This window comes from Gopherus evgoodei, unplaced genomic scaffold (genome assembly GCF_007399415.2).
Source record: "Gopherus evgoodei ecotype Sinaloan lineage unplaced genomic scaffold, rGopEvg1_v1.p scaffold_274_arrow_ctg1, whole genome shotgun sequence".
NCBI classification, from domain to species: Eukaryota; Metazoa; Chordata; order Testudines; family Testudinidae; genus Gopherus; species Gopherus evgoodei.
In genome coordinates, this window is record NW_022059937.1 from 20,254 (window position 1) to 35,132 (window position 14,879).

The following is a 14,879-nucleotide window of genomic DNA, read 5'->3' on the forward strand; positions in this document are numbered from 1 at the left end:
GTTTCTGTAGTGTAGTGGTTATCACATTTGTCTAACATGTAAAAGGTCCCTGGTTCAAAGCCAGGCAGAAACATGCTGGCTTCCTTTTCCCAGATCCCCTTGCTGTTCAGGAAGGTGCTCCTCCTTCTCCTATTGGCCTGTCCCTGGGATAACTCCAACCCCTGCATGACAGAAGGTGCTGACAGCAGTGGAGAAAGCACCTTGGTGTCAGGCTGGAGAACCTAGAGGAGTTAGGCATGTTACCTTTCAGAGGCTTGTAGCTTGGCCTCCTCTGCCCTTGGAGATTGGCTGGTGGATGCCGGCTCTTCCTGCTGGCCTCCTTTGCGTGATTTGCCAAAGGAGGAAGTGAGGCAGGAATGGGGCAAAAGAGGAAAGTCAAGCTGAGAAAGGCAGGGCAGAAACTAAGCACATCATTGTGGCTAAGTGGGGTTAGTAGAGCACCATCATTCATTCTGCAAAGCATGGGGAGGTGTGGTTGGCTGCTGGGAGGCAGAATCCTGTGCCTGCCTCTTGGCTTCCCAGGGATGGCTACTTGCAGCCCAGGAGAAGAAGGGGGGTTCTGGGTGAAAGGAAAACAAGCAAAGCTGAGTCCAAGTGGAGAATGGCTGCTCCTTTATGGCCAACCTGGGGGCATGACTGATGGTTTTAGAGGTGGAGGCTGGGCTGGCTGTGAGCAACTGGGATCCAGGAAACCACCGCCTGCCCTTCTGAGGGCCAAACCAATGGAGGTGCGGTTGGCTGCTGGGAGATAGACCCCTGTGGCTGCCTGTTGGCATCCCAGGGATGGCTACGTGCAGCCCAGGAGAAGCGGGGTTCTGGGTGGAAGGAAAAGAAGCAATGGTGAGGCTGAGTAGGCTCCTTTCTGGCCAAGATGGTGGGCTGTGGTGAGTCTGGGAGTTGCCTGTAAGCCATAAGTGGACTTGGTGCAGTAAAAACTGCTGCTCCATTCTGGCTGACCTGGGGGCACGATGGACGACTTGGGAGTGGGGGCAGGGCCCTGGCTGTGAGCAAATGGGATCCAGGAAGCCCAGCCTGCCCCTCCAGGGGCCGAGTCTTCATCTTCTCTCCTGCCATGGGGAGCCCAGCCTCAAGCCTGCCCAGCATGTGCTGTAGCTCGAGCATTAAGCCTTCCTGTGTGGCCTGTGCTGGAGCTGACCCTGGACCCCTGTGGGGCACTGTTGGGGGAAATCCTGACTGCAAATACTTCTAGGGGAGGCAGCCACTGTGGTTCGCCCTTCCTGCTCCCTGCGCTGCTGCACCCTAAAATCCCTGTCAGCCGGCAAAACGGGCAAGGAGCCTGGAGAGAGGAGGCAAAGGGGGGCCTGAGCCCCCTCGGGCACTGCCCCGCCTCAGGCAGCCCACAGAGACCTGATGCCTCCCCAAGCAACGCACGGAGATGTGCCAGCAGCGCTAAGGCAGCTCCCTGCCCACTCTGCCCCCTCCCTTCATGCTGCACTGCTCCTGGAAGCAGCTGGCATATCCCTGCGACCCTGAGTGCAAACTCCATAGCTGACCCGCCCCCAGATCCCACTGCCTAGAAGCCATTGCAGGAGGGGAGTGTGTGCCGGTCACTTTGGGAGCTGTGATGCCCGAGGTAAGCACCCCCCTCCGACCACCTCCTGCACCCTTACCCCTGCCCCAGCACAGAGGCTCTCTGTGTCTTGAACAAGCACTGTCAAGGATTGGCCAAGAACTTCTGCTCTGTTTATGTGAAAGAGACACCAAAAAAGGGAGCCCAGCGGACAAGTTTAATTCATAAGCACAAACTGGCCAGCCAAGCCAGGATCTCTCAGTTACTCAGAAGGCTCTTCAGCCAGCTCTTCCCAAAGACCAGTCTCTGGAGGCTTTTGTGACATGATGTACCTCAAAATAGCCCCCTGTAGCTCACATATTCATCATTCATATATGGCTGTGATATGTCATACAAACCATTCCATGTAAGTTATCACATGAAAAGTCATGATCTGCTGAAATCGGTTAGTCTGTCCAAATATGTATAGCATGAGGGTGTATGAAGTTATGCATTTTGCTCTATGGTTGTTACTGAAATATGCTATAATTTTGCTAGTGACCCCTGCCAAGGAGGGAGTTCAACAACCATGAATCAGCAGAGGAATTGTAATTAAGGGATTTCCAATTCAATGACAGATGCCCAAACACAACACTGTGGGGACTGCTCAAGTCTATGACTCAGTTGCACAAGACCACACCAGGAGGATTCCCCAACCTAGTGACTCAGCAGAGCCCACCCGGACATGTCTGGGCAAGTGTCTTCTAGACACTTGAACTAAGGGTATAAAATAGGAGACTGTGGCATCATGTTTTTGCCTTTCTCCTCCCCCACCTATGTTGGAAGCAGCAGGAATCCTGAGAAAATGAAGGGGGGAATTCTATGTATTAAGGAGGGTAACATCCAGTGGGGTGAGAAAAATGCTTGACCTAACTACTGCCTAGTGTAATAAGGTGTAAAGTTTAGATTTTGCTGTGGTCATACAGTGCTTAGTGCTCTGCGTTGTGGCCCCAAGAGCCATGGATGCAAGTTGAGTTACGATGACCTTTTCCTTGTCTCCACATTTCTTAGGTGCCTCCTTCCAACACTTGTCAGAAAAAACGACCGGTTTCTTTTGGAAGCATTTGCATTGCAAGGCAGAGGCAGTCTTCTCTGTTTCCTCAGAAGATTGACCAAAAGATGGGAAGAGCAGACACATTTGGCAAGGCACCACTGGGTGCTGCATCCCTAACCTCCACTTTACCTGGCAGGTGAGTCAGCCAGCTTAGCCACGGTGCCACTCTCTGGGACTTTTCTCCCAACTGCTCCATTTTTCATCAGTGACTATCAAAAGGAAGGTGACATGACATCTGCGTGTGGACATCCCCAGTGAATCACAAGGACGTGTGGCGCAGGCTCTCATGTTGCAGCTATTGCAGTCAAAGCAACCACCATGCTAATGCCAGTCACAGCAGCCTTTTCATCAACTCCAGGCTTGTGATTTGATTCTTTCCAATGCTTCTCTACAAAGAAGCCTTTTCCTTAGCAAGCAATGACTTGGATACCAAGGGAGGTCTCTTCTGTTTCCTAGGAAGACACAGGAAAATGTGAGCAGAGGAGACAAAAGCCATACACCAAGGCATCACTGGGAATTGAACCCAGGATCTCCTGTTTACTAGACAGGTGCTTTAGCCAGCTAAGCCATGGTGCCTGCCTCAAGGAAATGTTTGCAACTGTTCCATTTGATGGTCCAGGACAACACCTGCAAATTCTAAAGTACAGACGTTCCACATTTCCCTCAGGACCTGCAGACCTTGAGGTGTCTGGCTCTCCGTGCACAGAAAGCCACAGCTGAGATGACAGAGGGCTTCTAACATGTGTTTCTCCCACCAGCCACTGTGATCATATAGCGGTTAGTGATCTGTGTTTCAGTTAAAGCAACCTTGGCTCAGTTCTCAGTTATGGTACCCTTTCCACCAGCTCTAAACTTCTCATTTGCCATTTTCCAAGTGTGGGGAAGTGTCTGCCCCCAACCAAGCAGGAGAACGATTAAGGCAGCCTTGCAGAGGCTGCACAGAACCCGGCCTATCAGGAAAGGGCTTATTGGGAGAGCCAATCAGGAGAAGGCTTGCTGGAGCAGCCCATATATAAAGGGCTGCTCAGCACAGCAAGAGTCAGTCACTGCTTGGAGTTTGAGAAGGGAGGTTTGGCAGGGGAAGGAGAAGGGTGGGCACCATGATCAGAGTAGTGCTGGGTGGGTAAGGGGAGCATGAGTGACCTTCTGGCTGAGTACTGCCAGACTGAGGCCCTGATACAAAGGCAGAGGAAGGTGCTGGGGCTGTGGGGAAGTGGTCCAGGGAAACAGATGCAGGGTTGGAGGTTCACCACTTTTGCCTCCGTAGCCACTGACACAGGTGGCTGACACAGGTGGATATACCCTGGACTGCAGCCGGCCACTGAGGCAAGTGTCTGGGTAGAGAACAGCTGCCCCCGGGAAGGGGGGAGAGAACTGAGTGGGGCACAGCCAGAGGGCTGTGTCCATAAGAGGACACTGAAGTCCTGAGAGCGACATGGGTCCTAATGATAGAACAGATGTAGCCAGATGCCACTAGATGAAGGTGCACTGGTGAACCAGAACTGATTCTCAGGATGGCCAGCAAGAGGCGCCACAGCGGTGAGACCAAGACTTAGCCGCAAGGAAGGCTCTCTCTGTCTTGAACAAGCACTTAGAAGGATTCTGCTGACAGGTCTTTTCTTTTTCTGAAAAGAGATACAAAAAGGGAGCCAACAAACACACTAGGTTCAGCAAGAAGAACTGGCAGGCCAAGCCAGGCTCTCCTGGTTAGTAGGAAAGCTCTTCAGCCAGCTCTTCCCAAAGATCACTGTCTAGAGGCCTTTTAACAGTCACTGCAGATGCTGACCACAAAACAGGCAAAGAGATGCCAAAATAGAGTTCTCCACTGCCTGCAGCCATCACGCTACCAGGAGTTCTGTGAACAGAGAGGCCCCTGCTGGGGGGAAGAGGCCTTGTTAGAGACTCTTCTGCAACCAGCCATTCTCAAATAGTGTTTAGTGCTCTGTGTTGTGACTTCAGCATCCACAGATGCCAGTTCAGTTTGGGGACATTTTTCCTGTCTCCACATTTGTCTAGTGCCTCCTTTCAACACTTGTCACCAAAAAGACCTGTTTCTTTTGCAAGCAATGTACAGCTAGGCAAAGGCAGTCTTCTCCATTTCCTCAAAAGATCACCAAGCTGTGAGGAGAGGACACACATTCAGCCAGGCTGGATCCTGAATCTTCTCTTTATTCAGCAGGTGTCCGAGAAAGACACAAATCTACACCATGTAGAGGTCAAAAATAGAAGTTTATTACACACAGTGCTGGCGGAGTGTCACCTTGCTTATTAGGCTCAGAGACATTGTTAATTAATTAATTACAATAGAATATATAGATTTTCCACAAGCAGGGGAAAGTGACGGGGTAGGCAGTTCCACACCCCGGGATAGGTTTTGCAGCAAGACAAGATAAGCACATTAGCCAATAGTTAACAGATTACATAATGTCTCCACCCATGGTCTCAAGTTAGCAAGTTAACATTTCATTAATACTTTGATAAAATGTTTTTAGTATAAAATATCTATGTTGAATTCTGATTTGGGGTCCATAGGAATGGAGCAACTCCTTTGATTGTCCAACAGGTACATTCCTAGGGGTTAAAGCAAAGAAACAGTGAAAGTATATGGCAATAAAGATTTTCTGTGTGTCTAAAGGCAGGCATTGGTCCCTGGGAAGGGACGTGGAAGAATGACATATCTTATACTGACATGTGACAACTTTTCATAAACTCAAGATTGGATCTGTGGGAAGAACGTCTCCCTACAGAAGAAAGAAACACAATAGGAACAGGGATTCTTTGTTCAATCTGCAACTCTGAATAAGACACAATTCTTTAGTTCTTAGCTCCAACACCTGGTAATTTGCTGACCAGGCCTATCTTAGCAAGCAAGGCTTTCTGTTTACCCCAGCTTTCTCTTAGCTTATCACTATTTGCTAGGCCTCTGGTCCTTTACCATACTCTGGACTTTGAGTCTGGAAAAGAGCTGGCACAATCCATGCACCAGGTTGCTACATAAACAGCAAATAGATTTTTAATCCTTCACATGAAGTAATGGCAAAGCTCTTGGTTCAGGCCTGTAGCAGTGATGGAATAAACTGCAGGTTCAAATCAAGTCTCTGGAGTCCATCCACAGCTGGGATGGGGCATTCAGTCCTTTGTACAGAGCTGAAGCTTGTTTGTAGCAAAGTCCCTCCAGAGGTATGAAGCAGGACTGAAGACAAGATGGAGATGAGGCATCAGCCTTTTATAGTCTCTTGCCACGTGGTCTTTGCTTTCTTTGTCCCAAGGACACTCTATCCAGCACGTGGCATAGAAAAACCTTTGAGTTCTGTCCACAGGCAGGTCCCTGCATACCTTGTTGAGTCACAAGGTGTATCTGCCTTCTCTCAATGGGTCGATTGTATAGCTGATGGTCTTTAGTGGGCCATCAAGCAGGCTAGGCAGAACTGACACCAACTTGTCTAGAGTGATCCCCAGAAGCAGAGCACGAGTTTGAAATATGGACAGCACAGAACCAATATTCATAACGTCAACTACAAAAATGATACACATCTAGAGATAGCATCATTATAATCAGCCAGTCAGAACCTCTTCACAGACCCCTTACCTGGCAACTTTTCTACAATATTGGCTGCAAATATAGAACAGTGGTCGCAATGGTGATCTATACAGTTACAGATTAAGTCATTAATGTCACAGGAGGTGACATGGTATCAGTGAGACTGATATTGGAATGCTGCCTCCAGTTTTGGTGTCCTCGGTTGAAAAAGATGATGTGAAATTGGAGCTGGGGCAGCAAAAAGCCACGAAATGTTCTGAGGGCTGGAGAAAAATACCTTCTAGTGAGCTATTGAAAGAGCTCAATCTGTTTAGCTTATCAAAAGAAGATTGAAAGGTGACTTCACTGAAGTGTTGAAGGACCTTAATGGAGAGAAAAGATTGGGTGTTAGAGGGCTTTTTAATTGAGCAGAGAAAGACATAACAAGACCCAATGGTTGGAAGGTAAAAGAGACAAACTCATATTACAACTAAGGCACAAATATTCAACAGCGAGGATGATTCACCACAGGAACAGGCTACCAAGGAAAGTGGTGGATTTACCATCTCCTGCTGTCTTGTAATGAAGACTAGATGCCTTTCTGGAATGTGTTTGCCCCAAAAGTAGCTCTTGTGTCATACAGGAGGCCTGTGATATGTAGGGGTTCAGATTAGAAACTATAATGGTCTCTTCTGGCCATAAAGTTGACTAATTTCTGAAAAGCTGAGTGTAGCATTGGCAGTAGCGTCTGATATTTTCCTGGCTAGCCGGCTTGCTTCCTAGAACGAACGCTCCTTGAGTGGGGTGATCCACTGGGAGTAGCTCAAACCTCCAGAGTGTCTGGCCAGGGGCAGGACAGTAGCACAGCAAGGGAGGGGTGTGGCAGTGACATCACAAAGGCCTTTTTCAGCACCTCAGACTATTGGTCAAATGTGGTGGGGAGGTGGTGACCTCACAGAGAGATGCTGACATCAGCCAGGCAGGACAGGGGCGAGGGGCCAGGGAAACCTCAGAGACTCCTGTGGCTTTGCTTCAGCAAGTCTCCTTCTCCAGGTCTCTCCTTGAGGACTGACAGAGTATTTGGGTTCACGGATGTGAGTGCCAGGAGGAACCTCTTTCGAGTTTTCTCCTTCCCTTGTAGTGATTTTACTAGAAAACAGCCGTCCCTGTTTAGAAGGTAAGAGCCTCCTGGATGTTTGAAACCTGTTCAGTCTGATCCATCTGGTGAGAGTTGAATTCTAGGCATGGAAAACACGAGCTTAAGGAGGCAGAATTTTATTCCACACCTGGGATTTTGTCCCTTCGAATCACTGGGGACATTAGGGTTTGTCCTTTTTGTTTCACCTTTCCCTCCCTCCCTCCCTCCCTGCCTCCATTCCTTTCTCTTCGTCTCTTGATTCTTTTGTCCTTTCTCCTGTTCCCCTCCCAACACCAGGGTGTGTGTGCGTGTGCGTGTGCGTGTGCGTGTGTGTGCGCGTGTGTTGCCGGGGATTGCTCTGCAGCTCCCACTGTGGGAGGTCCATCCAAAACTGTGAGGCTGAAATAGTGCTCAGGCAGTGATCCCCACTGGTGACCTGGCCCATCCTTTGTGCTATCTGCTGAGAAACCTCAGCCACCCGTCTTCAGGCTCTACCCTGATTGGCTGAGCAGGGGATTATTGACAGGAAGGAGACTCAGGTCCATGTTGTTCTCTTTTAAGATCAAGGAAATAAGTCAGAACCAGTTCTATGTTTCACAAATTTTGCTGCTTCTCTGCATTAATTGTCTCTGAGCAGTTCATGATTCTCTCTAATATTGCAGTTCTCCTCAAATACTTGCTGAATAATTACTGTGCGCTGTTGTTGTTCTGGAGCTCATCTGAGAGCACTTTAAGGTCATTCAATGTCTGAAATTCAAGGTCCGATGGTTAGTTTGAAAATCAGGGCTCTTGGGTCCTATTCCCAACTCTGCCACTGACTGGCTGTGTGACTTAAGACAAGTCAATTCTCCTTTTTCAGCCGTAGCTTCTCCCTCTTTGAAGCAGAGATAATAATGATCTGCTCCTACCTCCCTCACAGTGGGTGGAGGATGGGGATCCATTGGAGAGTGTCACTAGGAGTAGGGCATAATATGAGGTGTTCTATCACGTTTACTCAGAGCAGATTAACACATAATAGAATAGCTGAAATAGTCTATTTGATTTGTATGTTTTTATTTTGAAATTGTTAAGAGCAGCAATGACTTAGCTCAGACTGAAGCATCTTATCTAATGTTTGAGATCTAAGTGTCTCCTCTTTGTGTGCGACAAGACAATTTAACACACTGTGAGGATCAGGAGATGCTTTTGTTTTGCAACACAATATTTTTGCAAAGAACTTTTATCCCACTTGTTATGATTTCGAGAAACAAACTGGTTTAGTCTGAATGGGATTTTCTGACAGAAACAGTTTCAATGACATTTCCCCACCATCTCAATTCCTGGGCTCTATCCCTGCCTCTGGGGGTTTGTTGTCCATTAGAACAGGAGTCGGAACTGGTGGCTTTTCTTTCTGGCTCTGCCACCGCTGTGCTTTGTAGGCCCTCAGGTAAGTCACTTCCCTTCTCTGGACCTCAGGTCCCCTCATCTGTCCAATGGGAACAGGTACAGTTCTTGAACTCTGGGTGGTTGTGAGCCTGAGTGAGATAAGGGGCGCTAAAGCCCTCTGTGAAGGAGAAAAGGGAACTTCTCAGTGACTGGGGCTCCTCTCTGTATGGCCACAATAGGGAAGGAAAGAGATGGTGTGGGGTAGAAGACAGGCAGAAGGGGTCAAATGGGGCTAAACCAGAAATGAGTTTTTCTTCCTGTTAAAATATCCTGGAGTCTCATGGCTGAAAAGTTGCATCTTTAGTTAGGTATGAACCAGCACTCTTTCAATAACCAGGCAAAGGTGTGAACCACAGAGACTGATAATTGCCTGCTTCCCAGCTTTGCCTAAGAAGCACCTGCAGCAGTGCTACTGGTTAGTGCAAAAGGGACTACTGCTGGTGTTATGACTTCAAGCCTTTCTTTAAATACTGTTTTCTATTACCCCTGTAGCTTCCCCAACTTGTTTTGCTCAATTCACATGGAAAGTACCCTACTAGGAAAAGGAGAATAAGTTCTGAAATGTGGAAGCTGGTGCTCAGCTTGGAAATATCCACCCTCTGCTGCCATGAATTCCAGTAGACTGTTCACTGTCAGGGAAAATTGATCTATTAGCTGCCAGGAAAGGTGTCTGGGCACCATATCCCCCTGCTTCTTCCGGTGTATCCCTGGCTCGGTCATGGTTGTAGAAGGATTCTATATGCATTGAGCCTTAATGTTTTCCAAACCTTCTTAGCACAGCTGGTAGTGTCTCAGTCGCATAATCTGAAGGCTTTGAGTTCAAGTCTCTCAAAAAACAATGGATTTTGCTCCCTGCTTCAAATTTTCTAAAGGAAATCAGAGAAAAGAGACTACAGGAGAGTGTTTCCTAGACACCTTCGCATCCATCTAACACACATATAAACACAGAATCTTCTAAGGCATTAACTTTTCCTTCTCTATAGAGTTTGTGTTCTCCATAGAGCAAAATATATCAAAAACATGCAAATCTAAACCTAATACAATATGAAACTCAATACAGATAAAATCTTACCTCAGAGATAAGCTTTTTTTGCAGACTAGGCTTATTTCTAGTCTGGGCCCAATCTTTTCACCTGGTGTAATCCTTGTTCCAGCTCAGGTGATAGCTAGGGAATTTCTTTTGACTGCAGCCACCTTTCTTCTGTTCTACCCCCTTATATAACTTTGGTACAAGGCAGGAATCTTTTGTCTGTCTCCTGGGGGAAAGCCCCAGGTTTAAGATGGATTCCTGTACCAGGTGACATGCTCACATGTCCTGTGAGACCCCAAGCCTTCATTCTTCCTGGCCTGACTCACAGATGGTGCAGGACAGAGCCATCTACAGTCAATTGTCCTGGTTAATGGGAGCCATCAAGAGTCCAAACCACTATTAGTGGCCCACACTTTGCATCATTACAACAGGACCTCAGAGTTATTGTTCATATTTCTAGTTTCAGATACAAGAATGATCGGTTCATACAAATACGATGAACACACACAGTTGATTATAAACTTTGTAATGCTACCTTACATGCATAAAGCATATTCCAGTTACATTATAGTCACACTCATTAGCATATTTTAATAAAATCATATGGAGTGGAAGGTCATAGCAGGGAAAGGGTTTTACTGCAGCACCTGGGAGCAGTTGAGTTTCATGTACAGGCTGTGGTATGAGTTTCTCCAGGTTTCTCCTAAGCACACAGGGCCCTTAATAGGTGCTCTCGATACAGGAATGGCCCAGACATGATAAAGTGATGGGAATTGCATTTTCCTTTTTAATTTTTGTATTTCCAATGACATTTCTGTTTGTGATTTTGTTTTGCTCTGTATAACTGTGTTTTCTCCTGGATTTGCTATTTAACTAAAAAAAGAATAAGGTCTCAAGGGGCCAGATGGAGGAGCAGGCTGGGGCTAGGACTGCTAAGAGAGTGAAAGCGTCAGGTTTTCTGCCCTCATTTTCTGACTAATGTCTCTTCAGCATCAGATTTGCTCAGTTGGTAGAGTATCAGACTTTAATCTGAGGGTCCAGGGTTCAAATCCCTGGTCAGGTGAAAAAGGAGCATTTTCCCATATGGTACTCCTCCAATAACTGAAAAAGGTATCTCTTCAGGATGTTATTTCACAACAGTCTTTTTTCCTCCAGGACTTGGTCTTTCCTAGAAAGGGCCATGTACTGCCTAGGATGGAAGGGCCAACTTCCTTACATGGCCACTGGCCTCTCAGTCTGGACTAAGAAAGGCCTCTGGGAGTTGCAGCAAACTGTTACATGCCAACTTGGTGAGCAAATGCAGGGCTGCGCCTGCAGGGTCATCCACACCAGAACTCAGCAAAGATTTGGGGGTTCCCTATTGGTCCCATGGTGTAAGAGCAGCACTCAGGACTTTGAATCCTGCAATCTGATTTGAAGTCTCAGTGGGATCTGAGGACAATTTATGTGCGACCTAACCCTGCTGGGTCTTCCAAGGCTCTGTCTTGCTCTCTCAAATGATATGAAAGCCTGTCTTTTGCCTGCTAGCTGTTGTGACTTGAGCACAAGAGGAGATGTTTGATCCAGAAGGCTGGCCGTGCTTGGAGTCCTGTAGGTAGGGATGAGAGCTCCATTTCCTCTGAGTCCTGAAGCTGAGCTGCAGCCTGGCCTAGGAGGCAACCCTATTGGTTGACCAACTGGCCCAAAGTCACTTGGGCGGTGTTGCTGTTCCCCAGGAATGCTGAAAGGCCTAAGGGAGGAAGGCTTAATTCTCCTCCCTATCAGTCAGGGTGGAAGAGGAGGGCTGCAAGAGTGGGCAGGTTGATGAGTTGGGCCTTCTAGCATTTAGTTGGGTACATGGTGAGGAACACAAACTGGGAGAAGCAGTTGCTGGCCTGTGAGGGGGTGGCTCAGCCGGTGGCATAAGTGGACCTTGTAATTACCTACAAAGCTGTGATGCTCAAGACCTATCTTTCAGCTACAGGAAATTTCCTCAGCCATGTATTTCTCCCTGCTCCACGAGTGCTGCTGAGGCTGAACATGACCTTCCACTTCTTGTGGGGCAATAGGATGTCCCTACCTAGACAGGATATGTGTGGCTTTTCTGACATATTAGAAGAGAGGTTGAGCCTGGTGGGCTTTGAAGTCTTTTATGGCTTTACTTTTTTGTTTTTACATTTTCAGTGGGTGGCTCCCAAGCAAGAGTTGACTCGCCTGATCTTTCTTTCTTCTCCTGCTCTTTCTCAGCAAAGGGAAGGAAAAGAAGATCTCCTTCAAGCTGGAGTCAGAAGGACAACATAAGGATGACTTCCTGAGTTCCGGCTCCAGTCCGTTGCTCTACCGGTTGACCTATCGAAGGGCTGCCATCACTTTCTCCAGGTTCGCCCATCGGTGTGTTCAGAATAGAGAGGGGTAACTAGTGGTGTTCCCCAATGGTGAGTCCTGGGACCAATCCTATTCAACTTAGTCATAAATGATCTGGAGAAAGGGGTAGTGAGGTGGCAAAGTTTGCAGATGATACTAAACTGCTCAAGATAGTTAAGACCAACGCAGACTGTGAAAGAATTACAAAAAGACTTCACAAAACTAAGTGACTGGGCAAAAAAATGACAAATAAGATGTAATGTGGATAAATGTAAAGTAATGCACATTGGGAAAAATAACCCCAACTATACATACAATATGATGGGGGCTATTTTAGTTATGGTTAATTAGGAAAGATATCTTGGAGTCGTCGTGGATAGTTCTCTGAAGATGACCATGCAGTGTTCAGCAGCAGTCAAAAAAGCAAACAGGATGTTAGGAATCATTTAAAAAGGCATAGAGAATAAGACAGAGAATATATTATTGCCCTTATATAAATCCATGGTACACCCACATCTTGAATACTGCATATAGATGTGGTCTCCTCATTTCAAAAAAGATATATTGGCACTAGAAAAGGTTCAGAGAAGGGCAACTAAAATGAATAGGGTTTGGAATGGGTCCCATATGAGGAGAGATTAAAGAGACTAGGACTTTTCATTTTGGAAAAGAGGAGACTAAGGGGGGATATGATAAAGGTATATAAAATCATGAATGATGAGGAGAAAGTGAATAAGGAAAAATTATTTACTTGTTCCCATAATATAAGAACTAGGGGCCATCAAATGAAATTAATGTACAGCAGGTTTTAAACAAACAAATGGAAGTTCTTCTTCACACAGTGCACAGTCAACATGTTGAACTCCTTGCCTGAGGAGGTTGTGAAGGCTAGGACTATAAGAGGGTTTAAAAGAGAACTAGATAAATTAATGGAGGTTAAGTCCATGAATGGCTATTAACCAGGATGGGTAAGGAATGGTGTCCCTAGCCTCTGTTTGTCAGAGGATGGAGATGGATGGCAGGAGAGAAATCACTTGATCATTGCCTGTTAGTTTCATGCCCTCTGGGGCACCTGGCATTGGCCACTGTTGGCAGCCAGGACACTGGGCTGGATGGACCTTTGGTCTGACCCAGTATAGCCATTCTTATACTCTTATGAAGGGAGGGGCAGAGTCTTCTGACAGAGTTTCTGTAGTGTAGTGGTTATCACATTTGCCTAACACGCAAAAGGTCCCTGGTTCAAAACCAGGCAGAAACAAAATTGCCTACTTTTCCCAGCTTCCCTGGCTGTCTAGCAAAGTTCCTACTGCTGCCACTGGCATGTACCTGTGATAAACCCAACCCCTGCAGGACAGAGGGTTTGGAAATGAGCTGAAAAAAAGCCTTGGCATCAGCAGAGGAAAGCTGGAGGATCTGGGCCAGTCACATTTTGGAGCCTTGTGGCTTGGTCTCCTCTGCCCTGGGAGGTTGTCTGGTGGAGGTCGGCTCTTCCTGCTGGCCTCCTTTGTGTGACTTGCCAAAGGAGGAGGTGAGGCAAGAATGAGGCAAAAGAGGAAAGTCGAGCTGAGGAAGGCAGGGCAGAAGCTAAGCCCCTCAGTGAAGCTAAGTGGGGTTAGTAGAGCACCACCATTCATTCTGCAAAGTCTGGGGAGGTGCGGTTGGCTGCTGGGAGGTAGGAACCTGTGCCTGCCTCTTGGCTTCCCAGAGGTGGCTACTTGCAACCCAGGAGAGGAAGGATGGTTCTGGGTGAAAGGAAGACAAGCAAAGCTCTGGGAGGAAATTTGGGTGTGGGATGCTGGCTTTCTGCTCGGGGGTTGGGGTGCAGGAGGGGTGGTGCTTACCCCAGGCACTGCAACTCCCATAGTGACCGGTACACACAACCCTGTGACAGCAGCTCCCAGGTCAGCAGGGACAGTGAGTCTCCATGTGCTGCTGCCTGCAGGAGCGGCCCCCAGAGCTCCCATTGGTTGCAGTTCCTGGCCAATGGGAGCTGTGGAGTTGGTTTTCGGGGCAGAGGCAGCACATGGAGACAACCCCCTCTACCCCAGGGGATGCTGGGACATGCCAGACACTTCTGGGAGTGGCATAGAGGGGCAGAGGCAGAGTGGGGAGGGAGCCACCTTAGTGCTGCTGGCACATCTCTGCACACCCATTGGGGATGTAGGGGCAGAGGGCCTCCATGTGCTGCCTGGAGTAGGGGCAGAGCACAGAGCTGCCTCCCCTCCCAGGTCTATTACAGGAGTGGGTGAGTGGGCTCTTTTGGCCCACAAGGTGCAGCAGTTCAAACTAGATGATCACACTGGTCACTTCTAACCTTAAATGCTCTGAGTCTAAAAGGGAGAGAGAAGTAAAGGGAAAAAAACCAAACATTGTAATACCAGGATGACTCCACCTGCTCACAGTATAGTCCTGCCCCTTTCTTCCTTCACTGGCTGTTTAATGACCTGCAGGACATTGATTCTCTCATTCCATTGATAAACTGATACAATGTGACGGAAATTAAGCTAGTTTCCAGCTGAGAAAACAGCACCTCAGTGTGGTGGCTGGGAATTGAACCCAGGTCAACTGCTCAGAAAATAGTTATGCTCACCACTATACCACCAACACATCTGGTCCAATTACTGCTTATGCTTGTCCAATGAGGTCCGGCCAGAATTGAGGCATTTCCCTGCCTGTTAAAATGTACTGGATTCTCTTCACAAAAAAGCCAAGCACCTCTATCTTCACCTGGGTTTGAAGCATCAGCCTTTCAATTAGCCACCAATGTTGTTAACCACAGACACAGGTAACTGCCCACTT

At 47.6% G+C, this 14,879-nt stretch overlaps 3 non-coding genes across 3 annotated transcripts; 2 read left to right on the forward strand and 1 right to left on the reverse strand.

Annotated features, from left to right (window-relative positions):
- TRNAV-AAC lies at positions 1 to 73 on the forward strand. The gene has a single exon. It is a non-coding gene; the product is annotated as a tRNA-Val (tRNA).
- Positions 74 to 3,126: 3,053 nt separating this feature from the next.
- On the reverse strand, positions 3,127 to 3,200 carry TRNAT-AGU. The gene has a single exon. It is a non-coding gene; the product is annotated as a tRNA-Thr (tRNA).
- A 10,065-nt stretch (positions 3,201 to 13,265) lies between these two features.
- Positions 13,266 to 13,338, forward strand: TRNAV-AAC. Its single transcript has one exon. It is a non-coding gene; the product is annotated as a tRNA-Val (tRNA).
- Positions 13,339 to 14,879: the final 1,541 nt, after the last annotated feature.